A 23,266-nucleotide genomic window follows, 5' to 3' on the forward strand; every position below is an offset into this window, starting at 1 on the left:
CGCCTCGGTATTTTCGTAAACCGAAAAAGTATATAGTGGGAAATAAACTTATCATTATTCTCCTCCTCCTCCTTTCTCAACCTTTCCAGGACTCTGGTTGGGTCGCGGGTGCAAACTGTGTTGCATATGAGTACTTGGCCGTATTTTACGGTCGAATGCCCTTCCTGACGTCAAGTGTATATAGAAGCATGTATTCACAATTGTGTATTTCGGTGGTGGTTGGTAGTGTGGTGTATTGCTTGTATATGAAGGGGTATGTGTTAAATACCCAATCCTCGAGCCAAATGAATTAACTAGATGTGACTGAAATCCCTATCTGGACGGGAATCGAACTCGGGACCGTCTGAACCGAAGGCAACGCCGCTGACCATTCAACTAAGGAACCGGACAATATTCTCCTTCTTGTTTTACCGATACCTTGACATTTCTTAAACTCTATAGAATTTGAAGGACGATGAACAGAAAACATTATTATCAGACATTTCCTTGCAGGCGTAACTCAGGTCCAAGGTTTAAGGCTGAGTGACTCTGTAGTGGATCTGCTGCCGGTTTGATACAGATGTAGATATTTGTGTTGTCTATAGTTCTTTCCTCATTTCGTCGTGTACTAGTAAAACATAGTTACGAATAAATATTGCACATCATGTGAGTTAATATGAATGGGGTCTCCCCAACATAAGTTACTAATACAAACTAGAACTGGCTGTATGGTCTACGGTCCCACACGAACTGAACGAATATTCTATCTGTCTTCACTAAACCCGAACGCTTGAACTGAGCGACTTGCTGTCCAGGTAAAGAACACATCTGACCCTGCTGCGTTGATTAACCTCCCCTTCCCCTCCGTACCCTGTCAATCAGTCCTGTTGTGTCACACGTATCATTAGGTGTTATACCACGAAAGAAGTCTCTCTGATCTCAATTATATTAAAACAATTTGACAGTAATATAGTTATTGCTATTTGTGAAGTGTCTTTTAACATTTCTTATTATGGAAGAAAGTGATGTTATCCAGACTGGTAATTGAGAGAGGTAAACAAAACTTTTAATATAAGTCTTATCGTGCTTGCGATGAGCACTCACATGGACATTACCTCTCTATATGGACTCCAGCTATTGATGATGTTACTTGTTGTTTAAAGGGGCCTAATATCTAGGTCATCGACCCCTAATGGTACGAAATGAGACGAAATGGAATGACAAATTAAAAGTTTAAAATCCTCCACTGACCAGAATTAAAAACTTGGAGACGAAGAATGAATGGATGAATATGAATTTAAAACAATCAGTGGATCCGACCCGCAATGTCTAGCATTCACAGAAAAAGACGTGAAACAATAGTATTACTGACCAGGGGACTGCGTCTATAGCATAATACTGAATCAATGATGCGTTTAGACAAAAGGGGTCCAAAATCCAAGTCATTGGCCCCTCATAATGTCACTTATCGATATGAAAGTAGAACCATGGTATATGACATGTTGCGGTACTAATCAAAAGTAGCGTAGACTCGCGGCATTCCACACAGTATGGTACTACGCACAGGTAATGAAATTCACACATGGAATACAAACCAATGGTGTTTCGCGCATTGCGGCGCCATTTACAGGCAACGCAAACCTATGGTGTTCATCACATACGTATACTAACCACAGGGACCCGCACTATCCCGTGGTGATCCTCACATAGTGGGTACTAATCATCGGCAAGCCGGAACCATGGTGTCGCTCACTCATGGTGTCGCCCCTAAAGTGGTACTAATCACAGGTACTGTAGAAGCCGGCAACGCATTCTGTTGCTACTAATCACAAACCTATTTGGTACTTAACAGAGTGGCACTACGCGCAAGTAAAAGCGACCCCTGGTGTTCCCCGCGTGGTGGTACTAGTTACAAGTAGTTTCATGGTTCTAATACAATCATCCCTTGGTCGTCCAGCTATTGAAAATGAAAATCCACAGCCTGTTTCCAGTCATTCGACCGGGTCAGAAATGGAATGAATGAAGCCCCCATTTAGCGGCGAGGATAGGAATTGTGCCGGCTGCCGAAGTCTGTCACACTCCTCTGGGGCAGTGATTAATGAATGACAGATGAAATTAAATGATATTGGAGAGTGTTGCTGGGAGAAAAACATATCCCGCCACCGCTTTGTCCAGCACAAATTTCACATGGATTGACCGGGATTTGAACCACGGAACCCCGCGGCGCGCTGCCGCCTGAGCCATGGAGGCATGACTCCAGCTATTAATAGAGGCAATGCCACGAACTTACTAAGCTGGCGTAGCAGGGGGACAGGTGATATTCCCAGGTGGCGCGTCATAGGTGGCGGATAGGGGGGTCCTAGACGGCTTGCCAGCGGACTTGAGCGAAATAAAATAGCTCTCGCGGACAAAACACACAACCCCCTGTGGGTGGGGTACGCAGACGAAGAATAAACCCACGGTATCCCGTGCCTGTCGCAAGAGGCAACTAAAAGAGGCAGGCGACCAAGGGATGATTGGATTAGAACCATGAGACTACTTGTAATTAGTACCATCACGCGAGGAACACCATGGGTCGCCTTTACTTGCGAGTAGTACGACTATGTTAGGTAAACAATAGGTTTGTGATTAGTAGCAACAGAGGGTGAATTAGTATGGGTTGTACAGTACCCGTGATTAGTACCACTATATGCGGAACACCACGGGCTTACATTGCCTGTGATTAGTTCGACTGTGAGAAACACCACGGGTCTGGGCGTCGCCTATGATTAGTACCACTATATGGGCTACACCGTGGGTCTGCGTTGCCTGTGATTAGTGCCCACTATGTGAGGAACACCACGGGATAGTACGAGTCCCTGTGATTAGTACATCTATGTGAGGAATACCATGGGTTTGCTTTCCCTATGAGTGGCACCGTAATGTGAGAAACACCATAGTTCTGCGTTATCTGTGCGTATTACATTACCTGTGAGTAGTACCACAATATCTGGAACACCGTAAGTCTACTTTACTCATGATTAGTACCGTTACATGAGAAATACCATGGTTCTTACATTCCTAGCGATAAGTACCATTATGAGGGGCCGTTGACCTGGATTTTGGACCTCTTTAGACAACAAGCATCACCGATTCAGGATTGTGCTTTGGAAGCAGCCCCTTGGTCAGTAATACTAATTTTTTAAGATAGTTTCTGGGAAGATGGGGCATTGCGAGTCGAACCCACTGATTGTTTTAAGTCCATAATCATTGTTCATCGTCTCTTTTTAAATTCTAGTCAGTGGATTAATTTTGCAATTACTTTAACTTTCAATATTGCGAGTTGGATCCACTGATTATTTTAAAGTCATATTCATCCATGCATTCTTCTTCATTAGGTTTTGAATTATGGTCAGTGGATGAGTTTTGGACTTTTATAGTCATTACATTTCGTCTCATTTCTTACCACTAGAGGCCGATGACCTAGATGACCCGTTTAAACAACAAGCATCATCATCATCATCAGTATAGGCAATAAAGGCTTTCCAGTTCGGATATTGAACTCCATTAATAAAATAAACAATGACGAAGAAACTTCACTCTAGTTCTTCATAAGGGAACGAAGTTTCTCTCTTTAGTATTCAGCCCGGAGGCTGGTTGGATCCTCAAAAACATCACCAAAATTTGTGATCATAGGGAAGTCACAAAACTGATGGCAGCTTCATAATAAGGCGAATCAGGTACGAGGAGCAGAGGTAGTTTGCCATTTTTTTCCTCACGAGGCTAGAAAGTGCTATTGCAGCACGACCGGCCCTATGAGTAGCACCTTTTATAACATCGAGACGCACTAGTTGTGCTGTGAATTAATCAGAACCACCTATACGCCAGCAGTTTCCATACCGTCATAGCCATAAGTAAGTACAAGACTTCGATGGAAAGTACATATTGCTCTGGCCTGTGCCAAGAGACAGGTGCAGAAATGCTGCATTCATCAAGAAATACCGATAAAGCTGAAGGGTAAGAACAGAGTTAAGGAAACATCCATATAAATACAGTTAATGTCCCTGTCTATTCGCTATTTTGACATATAATGAAGTTATTTAAACCGTTGGTCATATGTTGTGACAATTGGGATCAATATCTAAATTTTTGTGTATCTGTTCGCCTGTTAGTTAGTTGGTTGGTTGGTTGGTTGGTTGGTTGGTTGGTTGGTTGGTTGGTTGGTTGGTTGGTTGGTTGGTTGGTTGGTTGGTTGGTTGGTTGGTTGGTTGGTTGGTTGGTTGGTTGGTTGGTTGGTTGGTTGGTTGGTTGGTTGGTTGGTTGGTTGGTTGGTTGGTTGGTTGGTTGGTTGGTTGGTTGGTTGGTTGGTTGGTTGGTTGGTTGGTTGGTTGGTTGGTTGGTTGGTTGGTTGGTTGGTTGGTTGGTTGGTTGGTTGGTTGGTTGGTTGGTTGGTTGGTTGGTTGGTTGGTTGGTTGGTTGGTTGGTTGGTTGGTTGGTTGGTTGGTTGGTTGGTTGGTTGGTTGGTTGGTTGGTTGGTTGGTTGGTTGGTTGGTTGGTTGGTTGGTTGGTTGGTTGGTTGGTTGGTTGGTTGGTTGGTTGGTTGGTTGGTTGGTTGGTTGGTTGGTTGGTTGGTTGGTTGGTTGGTTGGTTGGTTGGTTGGTTGGTTGGTTGGTTGGTTGGTTGGTTGGTTGGTTGGTTGGTTGGTTGGTTGGTTGGTTGGTTGGTTGGTTGGTTGGTTGGTTGGTTGGTTGGTTGGTTGGTTGGTTGGTTGGTTGGTTGGTTGGTTGGTTGGTTGGTTGGTTGGTTGGTTGGTTGGTTGGTTGGTTGGTTGGTTGGTTGGTTGGTTGGTTGGTTGGTTGGTTGGTTGGTTGGTTGGTTGGTTGGTTGGTTGGTTGGTTGGTTGGTTGGTTGGTTGGTTGGTTGGTTGGTTGGTTGGTTGGTTGGTTGGTTGGTTGGTTGGTTGGTTGGTTGGTTGGTTGGTTGGTTGGTTGGTTGGTTGGTTGGTTGGTTGGTTGGTTGGTTGGTTGGTTGGTTGGTTGGTTGGTTGGTTGGTTGGTTGGTTGGTTGGTTGGTTGGTTGGTTGGTTGGTTGGTTGGTTGGTTGGTTGGTTGGTTGGTTGGTTGGTTGGTTGGTTGGTTGGTTGGTTGGTTGGTTGGTTGGTTGGTTGGTTGGTTGGTTGGTTGGTTGGTTGGTTGGTTGGTTGGTTGGTTGGTTGGTTGGTTGGTTGGTTGGTTGGTTGGTTGGTTGGTTGGTTGGTTGGTTGGTTGGTTGGTTGGTTGGTTGGTTGGTTGGTTGGTTGGTTGGTTGGTTGGTTGGTTGGTTGGTTGGTTGGTTGGTTGGTTGGTTGGTTGGTTGGTTGGTTGGTTGGTTGGTTGGTTGGTTGGTTGGTTGGTTGGTTGGTTGGTTGGTTGGTTGGTTGGTTGGTTGGTTGGTTGGTTGGTTGGTTGGTTGGTTGGTTGGTTGGTTGGTTGGTTGGTGTGAGAATACTGTTAATCCGATTCACATGATTCTGTTTGTAAATTATGCTCCCGTTAGTTCAGTTTACAATTTTAGCTACATTTGTTTTATTAACCAAGACGGAAAGAGTGGAGGACGTTTCCAGGATTGTCAAATCGAAAGTTTGCTATGTTATTGCAGAAGATGGCTAGAAGAAGATGGAGGCCACAATATATAAGGTTTGACTCGAAAAGAAAAACCTCAGCAGACTGAAGGGTCGGGAAAGCCCTGTTTCAAGGCCATAGGACGCACCATTTTTGAGATAACAAATCACATTCCCCCGAGAAGGGCTGAATGGCCAGGAGTGGGGGTAAATTACGTCGCTTAGGCTTCCCAGCGACGGTCCTTCTGCTGTATAACCGTTCGCCAGTCATAACGCATTTGCTATATCTGTTTGATTTATGTGAATTTGAGAATGACACCACGGCTATCGGCTTGACTGAAGGAGTTATTCACCGTTCTTTTACTACTGGGCACTGGGTTTAAATCTTCGACAGTCCATGCGAAAATGAATATAAATTACCTCGGACAATGCCAGTACTCCGTAAAGTTTTATTGTAAACTAGCTTTTGTACCCGTTCTTCTCAAGGGAATTTGCAGTGGATAACATGATTCCTTCAGGAATTTATGCGAAGTGTCACGGCTCTATTCACACGTTTAATGCGACATGTTAATATGATATTCTCCTACGAAAGCACGTGGCAGGAATGTGAAATATGATGAATCTGAACAGAGTCAAGAGAGAATGAAGATGATTTCCGAATTTATTGTACGGTACATTTCCTGGTCCTAAGTTGTGCGAAATTCTCGCTGCTTCTCACGTTGCATATTGTATCCCGGACCACTGGCGTGGCGCTCTGACGTAGATAATACCTCCCTGAATATATGCCCTATCAAAAAGAGTAAAGTGGCTCTTTAGTTTTTCCCGTCACCCCTCTTGATGTGACATGCACGACATGTCCCACAGAACTTGAACTAAAAATCCAATTTTTCGTAATCATCTCCGTTATTATCCGTTGTACGATAAATACCTACATGGCGTAAAGGAACGGAAATACCACATTCTTAAACATTTATTATATACAGTCTTTTGACTGACCTATGTTACCGAAAATATTTCAGAATAATCTCGATAATAATGCTATTTTGCTTTACGTCTCACTAACCACTTTAACGGTTTTCGTAGACGCCAAGGTGCCAGAATTTTGTCCCGCATGAGTTCTTTTACGTGCCAGTAAATCTACCGACACGAGGCTGACGTATTTGAGAGCCTTAAAAACCACCGGACTGAGCCAGGATTGAACCTGCCAATTTGGGATCAGATGGCCTCAACCGTCGGAGCCACTCAGCTGAGAATAATCTTCCTATAAATACCAACTCCTTGTGATTACCATAAGATCATATGCACCTGATAACACAATCCTGAGTGAGCAGATTCCAAATACAAAGTTTGGTTGAAATAAGTCCAGTTTTCCACTTTTAGGAATATACGGACAGATAGATAACCAGGCAGACAGACTGACACCAAAGGGGAAAGTTCTACCTCATGTTTCCTCAGTGTTCAGTTACATTACGAGCGAAATATAATGCATGCTCTGATTATCTCCTGGTATGGATCCTTCAAATAACTGTAGGTCTGCGAGGGTGTCCGTCACTGGCTGCAGAGCGCGAAGCCTGCAGGAAATAGTAATTTACTCCGTCATTTGAAGAGTAAGCGAAATTATGTACCTAACAAAAATATTTAAAATAAAGAGGCGTTTCACACTACATATTTTACATATAGTCAATAGTGTGAGGGAAAATGGAAAAATATCTGTTCTTCTTATAAATTCCCAGTCTGTTCAGTGATTTTTAAATGGTATGCACGTCGAAACCTGCTCCTGGATAAGTAGACTCTAGATATAAAGTTTGGCCACGATATAACCAATAGTGTAAGAGAAAACTGAAAAACTCCTCCGGTCTTCCTTCAAGTCCCCAGTCTATTTAGTGATTTTTAAAAGATATGCGTATTGAAACCTGCTCCTGGATGAGTAGACTCTAAATATGAAGTTTGGTCGAGATATAATCGACACCAATAGCGGCGATTAGGGGGGAGGGGCATCGCCCCCCCCCCCACACTTTGTGGAGACAAAAATACATTTTTACTCCATTTTAGCCGGCTGAAACTAGGAATTATATGAATCATTAAATAAAAGCAATTTGTACAAGCCCTCTTGTTTTATAAGCTAATTCTTCCCTCTGTTTTCTTTAATTATTAACAAAATGATTAGCGGAAATACGCTAAAAATATCGTTCGTCGTGGCTAACCGATTTGTATAGCGCCACAGCAAGTAGTGGACACCACTTTGCATGTGCCGTGAGGAAGGGTAGCAAGCAGGGGTACCTCATTTTCCAAGGTAATAGACGCTGAGGTGATTCACACGCTTGCCGAGCGCATTCGTCAGTCTGGCAGTCTCTTTAGTGTCTGTTACTTTCTTAGTGTGTAGTCAAATACTAAATTATTTGTAACTGTATAATCACGCCGTACCTCTATTTAATTATAGTACATGTGTAAAATTGTTCCTTTGGTGAAAGTTTTACTTGTAGTAATGAATTTAAAAAAAAAACAAAAAAAAACACTATTATGCAATCTGTCAACATTTCGCTTTCTGTTGATATTCGCTCAGAGAGCGTAAAAAACTTACGCTTTTGTAGCTTTGTTTTCCGGTTTTGATGTATATACACCCCCCGCCCCCTCCGCTGTATCCAACAAACCCGGGTACTTTTGATGTCTGTGCATTTTTTTTCCCCACCCCACTGGTCAGTAGTGTAAGAGAAAATTGAGAAAACCTCTTTTGGTGTTCCTGTAAACTCCCAGTGTGTTCAGTGATTTCTAAATGATATTCACATCGAAACCTGCTCTTGGATGAGTACCCTCTAAATATGAAATTTTGGTCGAGATATAGTCAGCCGTTTACCCGTGATGGTGGAACGAACAAACAGCCACGACAGCTGAACACTACTGACGCGATCTTTAATTGACCTAACAATGGATATGTATATATGAAAATTTAGCGAAAAATGACATTACAAAGGCAACGGACCCCGAGAATTTTATTAGAAAGATTTTTTCAATTTGAGTGTCCTTTTTTTAAGTGGCTAAAATACAAGTTTTTGTGCCTAAACTTCCCATGCCTACTGCTTACACTTGAGTTATCTGACGGTAAGACTGCGAAGCCTGCCTAGAAAACCAAACGTAACGGTTGAGATGATTCGTCGCACTGACCACGCATCAAATCGAAATCTGCAGGCCTGCGGGCTGAGCAGCGATCGCTTCGTAGACCATGGCCCATCAGGGCTGTATTGCCATGGGCTTGGTTTGTTTGGTTTGGTTGATATGTTTTTACCTGACGAGCCATAATAATGGCAATATCACGAATTTAGGCTTGTGTCCCATGACGAGCATCGCTGACATGGAAATATTTTCCAGTAGTCATGGTAACAAACTAACTGGCAATAGTGATTGTTTTATAGGCTGCAAGACTGCATGGCCATTAGCCTCTATTCAAAATGAAGATGACTATCGGAATGGGAAGAGAACATAAAGGAACGCACTCGAAGACTCAGAGAGAAGGGAATAATAAAGGGGGTTGTAAACTCGAATCACGTTTAGCGGGAAGAAAATAAAATGTGACGCCGTAAAGTGTCCTAATCCCCCAAAACTCGTCGACAGTAACATAACATTGGTTTGCTTTTTCTCATGTTGCCACTAATCTCCATCGCCTATTACTGACGGAATAACAAAGACTAACCTGTCGACGGTGGGTGCACAACATCTAGTTTAATATAGCGAATTCCCTACCTTCCACACAGCTATGCCAGGATACACTAACTTATTCCACGTTTGTACAATTAAGCAGACCACAACACAGCATGTTGTAGAAGAAACAGAGGCTAAGTCGTCAATAAACATTTCAAGTTTTTTTTTTTTTTTTGCTAGGGGCTTTACGTCGCACCGACACAGATAGGTCTTATGGCGACGATGGGATAGGAAAGGCCTAGGAGTTGGAAGGAAGCGGCCGTGGCCTTAATTAAGGTACAGCCCCAGCATTTGCCTGGTGTGAAAATGGGAAACCACGGAAAACCATTTTCAGGGCTGCCGATAGTGGGATTCGAATCTTCTATCTCCCAGATGCAAGCTCACAGCCGCGCGCCTCTACGCGCACGGCCAACTCGCCCGGTGTTTCAAGTATGATTTCTAGAGCTGCCCATATAATAATAATGGCGAAGTGGTAATTTTGGCTAATTGTGCCAGTCCTTTGTGAAATGCTCATCAACAGAAATTATCTTATGACTGAAATTAGAGGATACAGATACACAAGGGGTAACGAAAACTCGGCGCAAAACTTCAGGAATGAATTTCCCATATTCATATATAAAGAAGAAACGTTCGTTATAACAGTATGGGTCTGGAAAGCACAATAACCGAGGTATCTGCTTCCATTACCTATAGGCTGTGTGTGCACTCCAACACGTCTTAATTACCGGAATGAAATTCGAGAAACAGTGGAAACTCTATATCTCGAATCACCTCGAGAGCTAAATTTTATTTCGAGTTATCGAAATGTCGAGATATAGAGAATACCGTTTTTGAGCATGTATAGCACATAATGGAATCATATGTATCTACGGATTAACAATGAATACATTATTTTTAACGCTATTTAAAAACATACCGTACTAACAAAATCTATTTTACGGAATCACTTTAATTATAACTCTTATTATAGTCACTTTTTAGAAGACAGGATATAGTGCATACAGTAATGAAAGAAGAAACAAATCCGTTAGTCTCTTCTGTTTGTTACGGTTATTCTTTCCTGCCTTCACGTTGAAACTTCTCGTCAATACCGCGCAGCCGAGATTCGCAAATGGAGCTTGTCATCCGCAACTTCGAGGGTTGCTTTCGTATGTGACCGGTAATTAATTCACACCCGAGAAACAACGAGGCTTCGCCGATATTTCAGTTTTCGGCTCCCGTCATATTAGCTCCCAGCATCACTGTAAACCAGGGCCTCTCAGAGGCCCAAAATCTCACGCGTACAAACTGCTGCGCAGAGTTCCTGTGCACAGTGCATCGGTCCCACTCGGCTCGGCTCGGACCAACGATTCGTCTCTGGGCTACTCGGCTAAGTTCTGCTCAACTCGGCTCGGATTTGGAGCGCTACGGAGCAAGTGAGGAAGAGGGAGACAGGCGGAGCGAGCGAGACAGGCGTGGCGAAGTCGTCTTTTGCACCGTGCACAAAGCATGCACCCTGAGTGGCCCTGCTGTAAACCTTTCTTTACGTGTTGACTGTTCCTCACAAACCATAAATGCCATGTTGTACAGAATTCGAGTTACAGAGTACTTTTTGCTTCAAGGAAGGAAATGTTTGCTTCGAGAAATCGAGAAATTCGTGAAACTGAATTTCGAGAAGTAGAGAAATAAATAGAATAGGACAAACGGCCGGGAAATTTAGGTTACTTCGAGATACTGAAAATTCGAGTAATAGAGGTTCGAGATATCGAGGTTTGACTATACTTCTTACGTTTGTCGATTGTGTGGGTACCGGACGAGTTGGCCGTGTGGTTAGGGCCGCGTACCTGTGAGCTTGCATCCGGGAGATAGTGGGTTCGAACCCCACTGTCGGCAGCCCCGAAGACGATTTTCCGTGATTTCCAATTTTCACACCAGGCAAATGCTGGGGCTGTACCTTAATTAAGGCCACGGCCGCTTCCTTCGCACTCCTAGACCTTTCCTATCCCATCGTCGACATAAGACCTATCTGTGTCGGTGCGACGTAAAGCCAATTGTAAAATTGTGTGGGTAAGATATATAAATTTTAGATAAATTGATGTTTACCTGAATACGGCTTTAATACCAACAAATGATTCCCGTAGTTCGAATCATAAGCAGCTGTAGTACATTTGTTCGATCGGCGGATACAGAGTGGTCTCATTCCACAAGTATCCACGGCCCTACCTTGTCTCTACGCCTCTGCATTCGGGAAACGGAGAGGGGCTACTCCCCACCGTCGGCTGTCCTGAGAATGCTTTCCTGTGGTTTTCCATTCTCCTGCACTAAAGGCCCCCTTCACACGGAGCACCTCAAAAGAAACTGGATTAGATTGGATGCCATGAAACTGGTGAATACTGGGACAGTTCATACTACAGACTACGGCCGCCAACCCTCTCACTTTCACTGCAAATTTCTTTCTCCTGGCCTGAGAGATGGCGTCACCGCCAGGGGAGGAATGAAAACATTTAGTATTAGTAGTAGATTCATTCAAATTTGCTCGACTAAGGTGTACTCGAACCCCAATGTCGGCACTCCCAAAGATGTTTGCGTGTAGTTTTCACTTCTCACAACAGACAAATCCTGGGGCTGAACTCTCATCCACTCCGACAACGTGGGACGACTTCGACGACTTGGGACGACGCCGGCGCCGACGCCGGAGAATGACGCCTCCTACACATCTTCAAGGGCATTCAAACTATTCGTCTGTAAAAGGTGATATAATTTCTATGCATTTCTTTTGAATAAACTGCAAGTTTCACTTTAAATATGAACTTATTTCACTACCCTTCTCTCGTACTCTCTAAAGCATGAACCGCACACGCCTTGGCGTTATCCATGCTCTCCGCAAAACTGAAGTACGAGCGTTCCTGTTTCAATATATATATATGGAGAGAGAGAGAGAGAGAGAGAGACTCCGCTTGGCATCTACAGAAACCAATGGAGCATATCTTTTCAGCGCTTTCTTCAAATTTAATTCGAATTTGTCTTTAGCAAATCCATCAAAGTTCTCCCTCACTCTCATCAACTTCTTTCAAACTCTGAATCACATCAGGAAAATAGTTGTAGCCAAGCACTGCAATAAATTCCAACTCTAGGTCTTTGTTGTTAAGTAATTGTTGGACCTGTCTAATGACTTCTACGTCATTATAGGGCACAAATGAAGCATTGCATTTTATCACAGTTTTCGTCCAAGAAGTGCTGAAGAGAAAACAGATTCTCTCTAATCTTTAAAAAACGCAGATACAAGTTGTGTCGGTTGTGGTATCCCTCAGTTGTCGCCCATCCAGTTACTGACAGGTGTTGAAGTATGAAATAGAAGGCAAATGGTGGCAACATGTGGCAACAATCTCACAAAAAAGGTGCAACAAATTGTGTTTATTTCGCTTCATTTCAAGTCTCCAAATACATATATCGACTTATCGGTATGAACATAGCTATGTGCTGCACCTTAAAATCGTTTCACTAGTCATAAGCCCAACATAGGGTGGTCTGAAACAACGTGAACGGGGTATATGAGCTTTAGAGGATTGGTCGTACTGATAAATAATTTGAAAACAAATAGATATCTCACACCGTTGTTATTTTATCAACCGCTCAAGTTAGCCAATCAGATCACTTCGCTGGCTAGTTCAAATTGGCTTTGCGCGGCGCTGTTGCTAAATCTGCAGGTGACTTAAGACCGGCTTGAGGGCCTTGCCCAGAAATCAGTGTCAAACACACACATCGTGGGTTTTAGCCAGGGACACAGTGGCGTGATCCTGTCAGCTCGGAGGTCTGTATCAAAACTCCTCCGCTGGCGAAGTTTTCTATTCTTCAACTCGTGCTCTGATGGCAGTCTTAAGTCACCCTGATTATCCACATGTGTCACCTATCTCCGAAGAGATAGGTGGTTTATGACGTACCGATACCGGTGCACTCCTGGCGCTCCTCTGTCAGTCTTTGTGTTTCCTACTGTATACGGTCTTTAAAATGTTGATGTTTGAGATATTATAGTGAGTTTAATAGTATAATGGTTTGGCGGTAAGTGCGGCTTTACTTTTAAAGAATGTGACCAGGAGCTCGAGCATTGATTATAATGGCTAGCACAGCTTACAATGCGTGTCGGCTGTGGTATCCCTCGGTTGTCGCCCATCCAGTTACTGACCACGCCCCATGTTGCTTACGTACCGCAACGAGTCTCTACCGGGTTGTTTCGCTGTGACTGTCACATTGTCGTATACTGAACAGATTTAGCAATACCGCCTCGCAGAGCCCACCCACGAAGTGATCTAATTGGCTAACTTCAGCAGCTGATAAAATTACAATCGAATTATTTTCTTCGAATTGTTTATCAGTATGACCAACCTTCTAACGCTCATATGCCCGTTTCACGTTGTTTCCGACCACCCTGTATGTTGAAACTACGACTATTACTAACCTGTTTTACGGATTGCCTCGTATCTATCGATGTCCAGAGTAACGAAACCTGTACGACAGTAAAGGCTTTGATTGGCGTTGGTCACAAACCGTTTATGACGACTCGACAGGTGACATTCAGAGCAACACTTAGGTCGTTTGGCGTGACTTCCTTGTTTGTTGGAAACTACTCAGGTGGCGTCATGAGGTTCTTGAATAGACATGGTACTTCGAAACGGGTACGTAACGCGGCTGGTTTGCCACTCATCATCTGTTCCCAAAGTTGTAGGATTGAATCCGAGAGCTCTCTGTTGGCGAACCGCAGTAAACTCGCTCGGTGTGTTCACTAGGCACGTCTTTCAGATTTTTCATCGGTGAGGTATCCTAATAAACATGTTCAAAGCATAAATAGTTCTTTACGGACTCAAATTAGAACCGTCGCCCAACCAAGTAAACAACACCCTGCTACTGTTACTCCTAAAACTCCTAACCGGCAATCTTTTCCAGTTCAGGGTCACCTCGGTGGAATGAGTAGCCAAGAACCCTGAAAAACTCCAGCCAAGTACTCCTCCACATCCTCTCACGCCCCACCAAGAATTCAACCCTCGCCAAGGCAACCAAGAAGACCAAAGAAAATTCTCACTTTCTACTCTCAAAGCAACTTCCAATGCCTTCTCCCCGCCAACAAAAGCATTGCCAACCCTCAATACCACACCTTCTAAACACCACTCTTACAAAAATTGTAATCATCACCATCACCACTACTGAAAATCAAAAGATGAAGCACTGATCCCGGAACGAGGCGGGGTACGACGAAAATACCGAAATCTTAAGAGTGCTTTTCTAAATTAACCCCTGCATTCATTTTCAAAACGGTAAATTTACACAAAATCTACGGTATTGACCCAGCTTCTGTACTGAAATAGCATTGGACGTGGCCAGTACCTGGATGGGTGACCACTCAGGTCAACCATATACCGCCAGCCAAATTCTTTCAATTTGGGGACTTTCAAGACCCTAAATAGTTAGGTTGGTGTCTGCAGCGTTAGAAACGAAAGAAGCATGCGACTTTCATAACCTCACGCAAAGAGTCGGTTCGAGCGCAGCGTGTGCGGAGGCTGCATTTGTTCGGCCGCGTTGAATGTTTTTGCCTGTACATTATTACGACTGATTTTATCACAGAATGAATTATATTTGTACATAGTAAACAAAATATTATTACATTATTTACAAAAATAAAATAACCTAAAGATTGTCGTTAATCAAAATTTCATAACGTATAAGTTAAAAGTCTCCGAAGATCCCGCCACAAATTTAATATTCCCTGCTTCTGACATAACTTTTTGTAGGAATTACGCAAGAAAAGCAGGTGCCCATCCTAGCCCACTTTTTCAAATCATAATTTTTCTTTGGTAAAACTGCATTTTACCTTATTCGAGATATTGCACAGTTTTTAGTCTTTGTTTTCTCAAGGCTTTTAGTTTCTTTAGACCCGCTGATTCGAGGGGACGAAAGTTGCCGCCTAAACGTCTGCGATCACTGGAACGTGGAGCAATCGAAATGTTGAATGAGGTTAGTAGGGGAGCAGTGACAGTGATAGTTCAACACCCCTCCAATCAGAGGCCGGGCAGCGGGTCACGTGACTGCGCGCGGGAAATTTGAATTATACGCGCGCGAAATATGAATTCCACGTGCTCTAGTTTGTAAACAAAGCCACGTGCTTGGCCACGTGTTTTGACAGCTGTCAGCGGCTACCTTTAAACAAGATAGCATCGCTAACTTAATTGCTGCCATCTTGACGGGGCTAAAACCTCATGGCTGCCACCTTATGCATGTGGTGGCGGGCAATTTGAAATTGCACGTGCTTTTTTCTGTCAGCTGCCATCTTTTAACCACGTGGGCATGGACTTTGAACATGGCTAACTTCAGTACTGCTATGCTAACAAACCTAAACCCTGACTGCTGCCACCTTATGCATGTGGTGTGGCGGGCAATTTAAAAAAATACTACATGCTTTTCTTGACATCTGTCAAGATAACAGCCGCCATCTTCAACCACGTACACTTGTTTTGAACATGGCTTACTTGAGTGCTGCTATCTTGACGGAAGTAAACTTTATTGCTACCGCCTTATGGCGCGGCATTTAAATTGATCTTGCTGGGACTTACCCACGCCGCGGGGACATAGCTAGGATAAGCTGCCCTTGTCGACACATACTTACCATCTTATAGCGAGCTGCCCTTCTCAACATACTATTATCTTAGAGAACCTAGTTTTTCGGCATACTTACTATCTTAAATCCAGCTACTGTTTTTTGACATAGATTTAAAGTAAGCTGCTCTTTCGTACACTCTTAGCCTTTAACCTGACTGCTGTTATTTTAACTACGTTGTCTATGGGATTTAAAAATGTAACAGCCTCCTCCTCCTCTGACAAAGCATAGTTTCTTGTCTTCCTCCTCCTCGTCCTCCTCCTCCTCCTCCTCCTCCTCCTCGAGTGATGTGCAGACGTAGAATTGAAGCAAACGATCTTAACCTTATCTTGCAAAGAATAGGAGGGAGCGGTAGGAGGAGGATGTTGTAAGGAGAAGGTAATATTTCTATTGGTAAACATGTGGACAAAGGAATACATAATCTAAAGTAAAAGAATATGTCAATTCTATGTTATTTAATAACATTGCATCTTGTATGTACAAGTTAATTATAGCATGTGTAATTATTTTACTGCATCTTGAATGATAATATAATTTGCTGTACTACCTTCTTACAGCATTAATGATAATGTAATTTCCCCTTCTCATCTGTACAACTTAATTATAGCCTTAGGCATTATCTGCATCTTGAATGATAATGTAATTTTTTACACATGTTGGCGTAACCCCGTTCTTACAGAGCATTTGTGCGTCTTAAATGATAATGTATTTTCCGCTTCTTACAGATAATGTATGTACAAGTTAATTACAGCAATGTTATTTTTACATATTGCTCTACTCCTTTCTTACAATTTAATTATGCATCTTGTAATTTTTATATGTTGCTGTACACCCATGGAACACTTGTAAGGGAATGACTATCCCATACACGTTTATAATCGAAATGAAGCAATGAGCATTTATTTTGCTCGATTGTATATACATGATGTCTGCGTAATTGAATTCCTTTTTTACGTACAGAAAGCGGCATTTCTAGATGTTAGTACCTCGCGATAGTGTTGAACGTGTAAACGGCTAACGACGCTTGAACTTACAGTACACCTTTTGCTTTTTTAACAAATTGTGAATTTTGAGTGACATAGGCATACATTTTCGGTGCTGAAACAAATAAACTCAGTCATAATATTCATGCTACATTCATCTTTCATAAGCCCTATCACTTTCATGTTCTGTGGTTGAATGTTAAATGGATTACTAGGTGAAAAGGAAGAAGTGTCAAAGTATTGAGAATGGTTTCGCATCACATCGTAGACGTCTGTTTTCCGAATATGATAAATAAAACTATCTGTATCCATATACAAAAGTGTAAGATAAGAAAACTGTTGCTTTTCAAATCCATAATGAAAATCATACATTTAAAATTTTGAAATATCAAGTATAGCCATTCCCAAATAAACTGGCTTGGCATAGACGATCTCGGTTTTTAATTTCAACGGATATAAGGTCACAATCAATAACTAGATAGGCTTTGAAATTTGGTTTTGAGATGTACTTGCGTGCCCCATACCGGCCATCCCATTGATTAATTAAATGAATGTTACGATGTTTGCGTACATTTTCCATGCTTTTTCCATAAATAAAGTTATTCATCAGTTTGAAGAACGTACTCTCAAATGTTGTTGTGGCACGTTGACGATGTTCAGTATTTAAATCCATGTACGGTTTAAGCCATGCTTCCTGCTTAAACGCAATGATACGATGAATACACTCTAACTGTAAGCCTTATTCAAGACATTGAACCAGACATTGTATGTGGATAACATAGCGCTTTTTCGGAAAAAGAGTTGCTAGCAGTTTACTATGTTTTGGTGTATGATTAGGTGGAATAATTTTTTCAACGCAAAAGGGAAGGTCGGAATGTGAATCATGCAGATGAGAAGGGTATGCAAGATAAGCCTCTAGCACGTAGCCGCGATTAGGATCTTTATCAGCTTCAAAAACATCAAAATGTTGAATTTCAGTTTATGTTAGCCGTAAAAAATCTTTACATGATAATGGCTGTGACATGGCCCACCCATACAGATCATTCACATCGAAATACATGAGCTATGAATCTTCATTCTCTGAATTATATTAGTCGAGGTAGGGATTACAGTAGCCAACATGATTTTGCGGTAAAATAGAAAATATGTAATTCTTATGGAAATCGCTGCCCAGATTCCGAAAATGATGCTATTTTTTCCTATCACGTCTAGTTTTGACGCAATTCGGTGTTTTAGAATCTGCATGAATTCGTAAGATATAATGTTGAGAGATGTTCTCGCGCAACTTTTTTTAGAATACAATTATGTGATTCGATTTGTTATTGTTTGCATTGCAATCTGACGATGAAGAAATAGATTTCGAGCCACATCAATATGACACACCTTCAAACAAATTCACGCAATCCGAATTGAATGATCAGATAAGTGACTTAGAGCTAACCAAAGGAAAATGTGAATTACTTGGTTCAAGATTGTGCGAAAAGAATACGTTGGCACACAGTGTCACATTTTCCTGGTACCGAAATCGTGACAAAGAATTCCGAAAGTATTACACTCAAGAAGATGAACTTGTATTTTGTACGGATGTTTCAAATTTTATACATCAATTGGGAGAGAAAGAGTATGATCTTAGTAACTGGCGTTTTTTATTGACTCTTCCAAAATAAGTTTAAAGGCTTTTTTGCTTTATAATACAAATGTTCTGGCATCCGTACCCCTTGAACACTCCACAAAAATGTCTCAAACATACGAGACCTTAAAGTTGGTGCTTGAAAATATTAAATATCATGAGCATGGGTGGCAAATTTGCGGTGATTTGAAGATCATTGTATTGTTGCTGGGACAACAAAAAGGCTATACAAAATTTCCCTGTTTCCTATGCGAATGGGTTAGCAGGACACGGGATAAACATTGGGATACGGTGAACTGGCCAGAAAGGAAACAACTACAACTAGGATCCAAAACTTTCTTGAATGTAAGTCTTATTGACCGTGAACAAATTCTACTTCCACCCTTGCACATCAAATTAGCATTGGTGAAAGAGTATGTCAAGGCATTAGATAGAAGTAGCCTATGCTTCCAATATTTATCCTCTAAATTTCCATCATTATCAGATGATAAAATTAAAGAAGGCCTATTTGATGGACCACAGATTCGTAAACTGGTGAAGGATAAAAATTTCACAGATACAATGACCAAAACTGAGAAAGAGGCATGGAACGCATTCAAAGATGTAGTGACTAAATTCCTTGGGAATATTAAGGACCCTCAATACATTGTAAGGAAAATGTTGGTAAAGTTTAAGGAACTCGGTTGTAATGTGAGCCTTATGCTTCATTTCTTAGCTTTGCATCTGGATTAATTCCCTCCAAATTTAGAAGCTGTCTGTGAAGAACAAGGTGAAAGGTTTCATCAGGGTCTCAGAGATGCAGAACGACGCTATCAGGGACATTGGGATGTGAACATGATAGGCGATTACTGTTGGTCGATTGCACGAGACGAACCTTCTAGAGATCATTCAAGAACTTCAAAAACCCGGAAATTCCACGGAAAACGGAAAAAGACGGAGGTGTGAATCTAACCTGCACATAATGTAAGTAACAAAACTACGTATGTTCAACCATGTAATTTTTATTCAAGGTACGGTTATATTAATTTAAAAGCAACTGTACAGCCGAAACTAAATAGGCGCTTTATGCTCCAGTTTCACGAATTTCAGTATACATTAAAAATATAATTCAAACCATCTACTTGCTTACAAAGCAGCATTTATGTGTATTTAATGCATGCAAAATATGATTACGTTTTGCAAGCTGAAATTTACATTAATATATCAAATTTTATCAGTACTATGTATCAACAGTTTTACGTAAGAACAAAATAACATTTTGTAAAATTGCCACTAAACCAGATGTGATACGCCAAAACTATTTTTTTTTTCTCGAATTCTGCGTTAAGAAATACATAAAACCCACCTATTTTCGTTTTTACCGCACAAAAAGAGTTTTTTTTGCCGGCTAGTGTTATTTGCGATCGCATGCCTGTTAACAAGCGAAACTAGTCCGCCGCGAATGCCGCATTCAAGAAACAAAAGCTTGTCGACATCCGTAAGAAGATCAAGTTGAACACCGGTACACTTTAGCATTGCATCCCATGAAAGACCTGGTTGTGTGTAGTAATAGCAGGGGTCTAATCCATAAATAGTTAAACGTTTTTTACGAAACTTTTCAAACACATCACAGAGTAAAAGTGTATCTACCTTCAAATACAAATCTGCATATTGACCTAATGTTTGTAGATGAAAAGTTGACCACACCTGGCAGGCATGCAAATAGTCTTCATCTGAAATCGATGCTTATCGTATGTGGATGTGCTGAGTGACGGTGTACTACATTCACTTAATACACTTGTAAATGCAAACTGAGGAGGTAATTTTGCTTCTTCTAATGTTTGAAAGCTCTGAATATAGTCATAGGGCAGAAAACCTTTCCTTATACTAAGTTTAAATTGTTCAGGATCTGGAAAATACTTTCGAATGTATTTCAAGTCGTCGCTTAAGTCCATTTACAAGTGAATCAAGTGAAAAGTTCATAAATTTATAGGAATATAGAAAGCGAATTCTAATATCGCCTACACGATAACTGAATGAAATAAAGCGTTCAAGATTTTGCGCAATTATAGTAAACTTTGTACAATTTAATTGTGCAAACTCACGAACAATTAAGTGGCTGTCGTAGCCTGACAAGTTATGGAATAAGCATGGAATAAATTTAGGGACACGATATAAAAGATTGCACAAATCATGTGCAGGTCCACGATATTTCCCGGTAAAATGGCAGTGATCTCTAACCTTAATCTCTGGGAATGTAATTCGCTGTTTACTGATGCGACATTCATCAGTTTCATCATCGAACATCATCTCAGACAAAGCCAATTGAATTGGCACTGGTTGCGAAATAAGGGAGTGAACGCGATGTGCTAACTGTCCTAATGCTTTGAACAGCCATGCAGTACAGTTTTCTCCGCGATACATCTTAAAAAAGGATAGAGATTCACAGTATGAACAAACAACTTTATAAGCTACTGAAAACGGAGTGTGCTTTTGCACATAATCAGTGTAGGGTTCGCTCAAGTCTGGTTGAAAACCATGAAAATGTACAGTAAAACATTCAAAATCTGCATAAACAGTCAAGGGAACAGGTTCCTGACGATAATAATTCTCAAAAATCATTTCCGCATTTTCTCTGTTTGGCAGAACAAGTTCTACGGCTGGATGTGTTGCACAATCATCTAAGTGTGTAGCTAACAAGCTTTCTGTTACAAAGTACTGTAAACATCTGTCACATATATACTTTTTCCAACGTGCGTTGAATGTTGAGAACTTAACAAGCGCGAAAGATTAGTTACAGTATAAGACAGTAGTGGAATTCAAATTTCGCGCGCGTAGAATTAAAATTTTCCGCGCACAGTCACGTGACCCGCTGCGCGGCCGCTGATTGGAGGGGGGTTGAACTATCACTGTTCCCCTACTGAGGCTATTAACGAATATCGTAGTTGTTTTTCAATTGACAATAGCCCAGACGAATCCAACATTTAGTTTTGATGACGAATATTGATGTGTACCTGTATGTGTCTGTTAAGTCTAACATCTAAATTTAAAATGTTTATACAGTTTCTCACAAAAGTATTCGTACAAATGAGATATTAATCATCGTCCAATGTTAATGACAGTATTATGACTATCAGATGTTTTAATATTGGTAAAATATGAATGCGAAATATACAGTCAATAGCTCATGTTGGGTATCTCGTGAACAGAAAGCAGTTTTGTCTTGCAAAACGTGAAGTAATGTAACTGAAACAATAACGTCACGTCACAAAGGTATTCGTACGCACCACAGAAGTATTCGTACATAGCTCTGAAACATCGGTTTTGTTTTGTCCTGAATAGAAACGAAACCGAGGATACACTCAAGATAGCAGTTGAGATACACACACAGACCGCAACGGTCTACTGCACCTACAAACAGTACAATGGCCCGTAAAATTAAAAACACATCCGTTGAATTAAGACAGGTGATAGTTGATCATTTCAAGAAAGGTAAAACATACCGACAGATTAAAGAAATCACGGGAGAATCTGTTTCGACAATCCAGTCAATCATCAAGAAATTCGAGAAAGGAAACGGGCCCAAAAGCAGGACGTCGTAGACTACCGACTCCAAGAGGTGAGCGATTTATTGTAAATAAAATAAAATAAAATCCATAAATGAAGTGCTCCAGTGATTGCTTCTAGCTGTGATAACAATATCGGTGTAAAAGTAAGTGCAGAAACTGTAAGGCGAGTGCTATGGAGGAACAATTATAATGGGATAGTAGCTAGAATAAAACCGTGTATGAGACAAATAAATTGCAAAAAGAGATTGGCGTTTCCTGTGGAACATGCAATGAAAACAGTGGACTTTTGGAAGGACACTATATTTACTGATGAATGTAAATTTAACATTTTTGGGTCAGATGATAGGCAAATAGCATGGATAAAGGCAAATGACGTACTAAATATCAAACATCATAGTTTCACTGTGAAGTACGAGGATGGTTCAGTACTAGTATGAGGTTGTATGTCTTTCAGTGCTTTTAGGAACTTAGCCTTCATTGAAGGCACGATGAACTAATACAAGTACGTAGAAATACTGAAGAATAATTTCATAGAGAGTGCTATCTATAAAAATGTACTTGCACGTACTTGGTTGTCACATAATTGCCCTAAAGTACTGGAAACATCTCCCTAATTACCAGATATCAATCCTATAGAAAATTTGTGGTCTCGCCTTGGTAAACAACTTCGAAAACATAACATTCGAAATGCTACAGATCTTAAAGAAAAGCTTAAAGAAGAATGGCAGGGTATTTCTCCATCAGTAACAAGCAAGTTGGTAAAATCAATGTCTAAACGGCTACAAAGTGTAATACAACAGAAAGGCTATTATTCTAAGTACTAATTAATAGACCATTCGTGTTGTATGCATACTTTTGTGCTGTGTATGAGTACTTTTGTGATGCGTACGAATACTTTTGTGATGGATACGAGTACGTTTGTGGCATTCTATTCTTATGATTTTGTGATATCCCTTACCATTGTCCTAGGTAAAGGTCAGAAATGATTTATCTTCATATGTACAATCTGTACCGCTTTTCATTTTTATAAATAATATCACAATTCAAACATTAAATCTCTTTCGTTAATAAATACCTCTAGTGTACGAATACTTTTGTGAGTAACTGTACATTGTTGACAAAAAGTGAAGCACCCAGAAGAAATGGTCGGATATCAGTGTAAGTTTCCTACACGTACACACCATCGACGGATATGTAAATGATTAGAGTAGCAATTCTCTGTGACAG

The sequence above is a fragment of the Anabrus simplex genome, chromosome 2, assembly GCF_040414725.1.
Source record: "Anabrus simplex isolate iqAnaSimp1 chromosome 2, ASM4041472v1, whole genome shotgun sequence".
NCBI classification, from domain to species: Eukaryota; Metazoa; Arthropoda; class Insecta; order Orthoptera; family Tettigoniidae; genus Anabrus; species Anabrus simplex.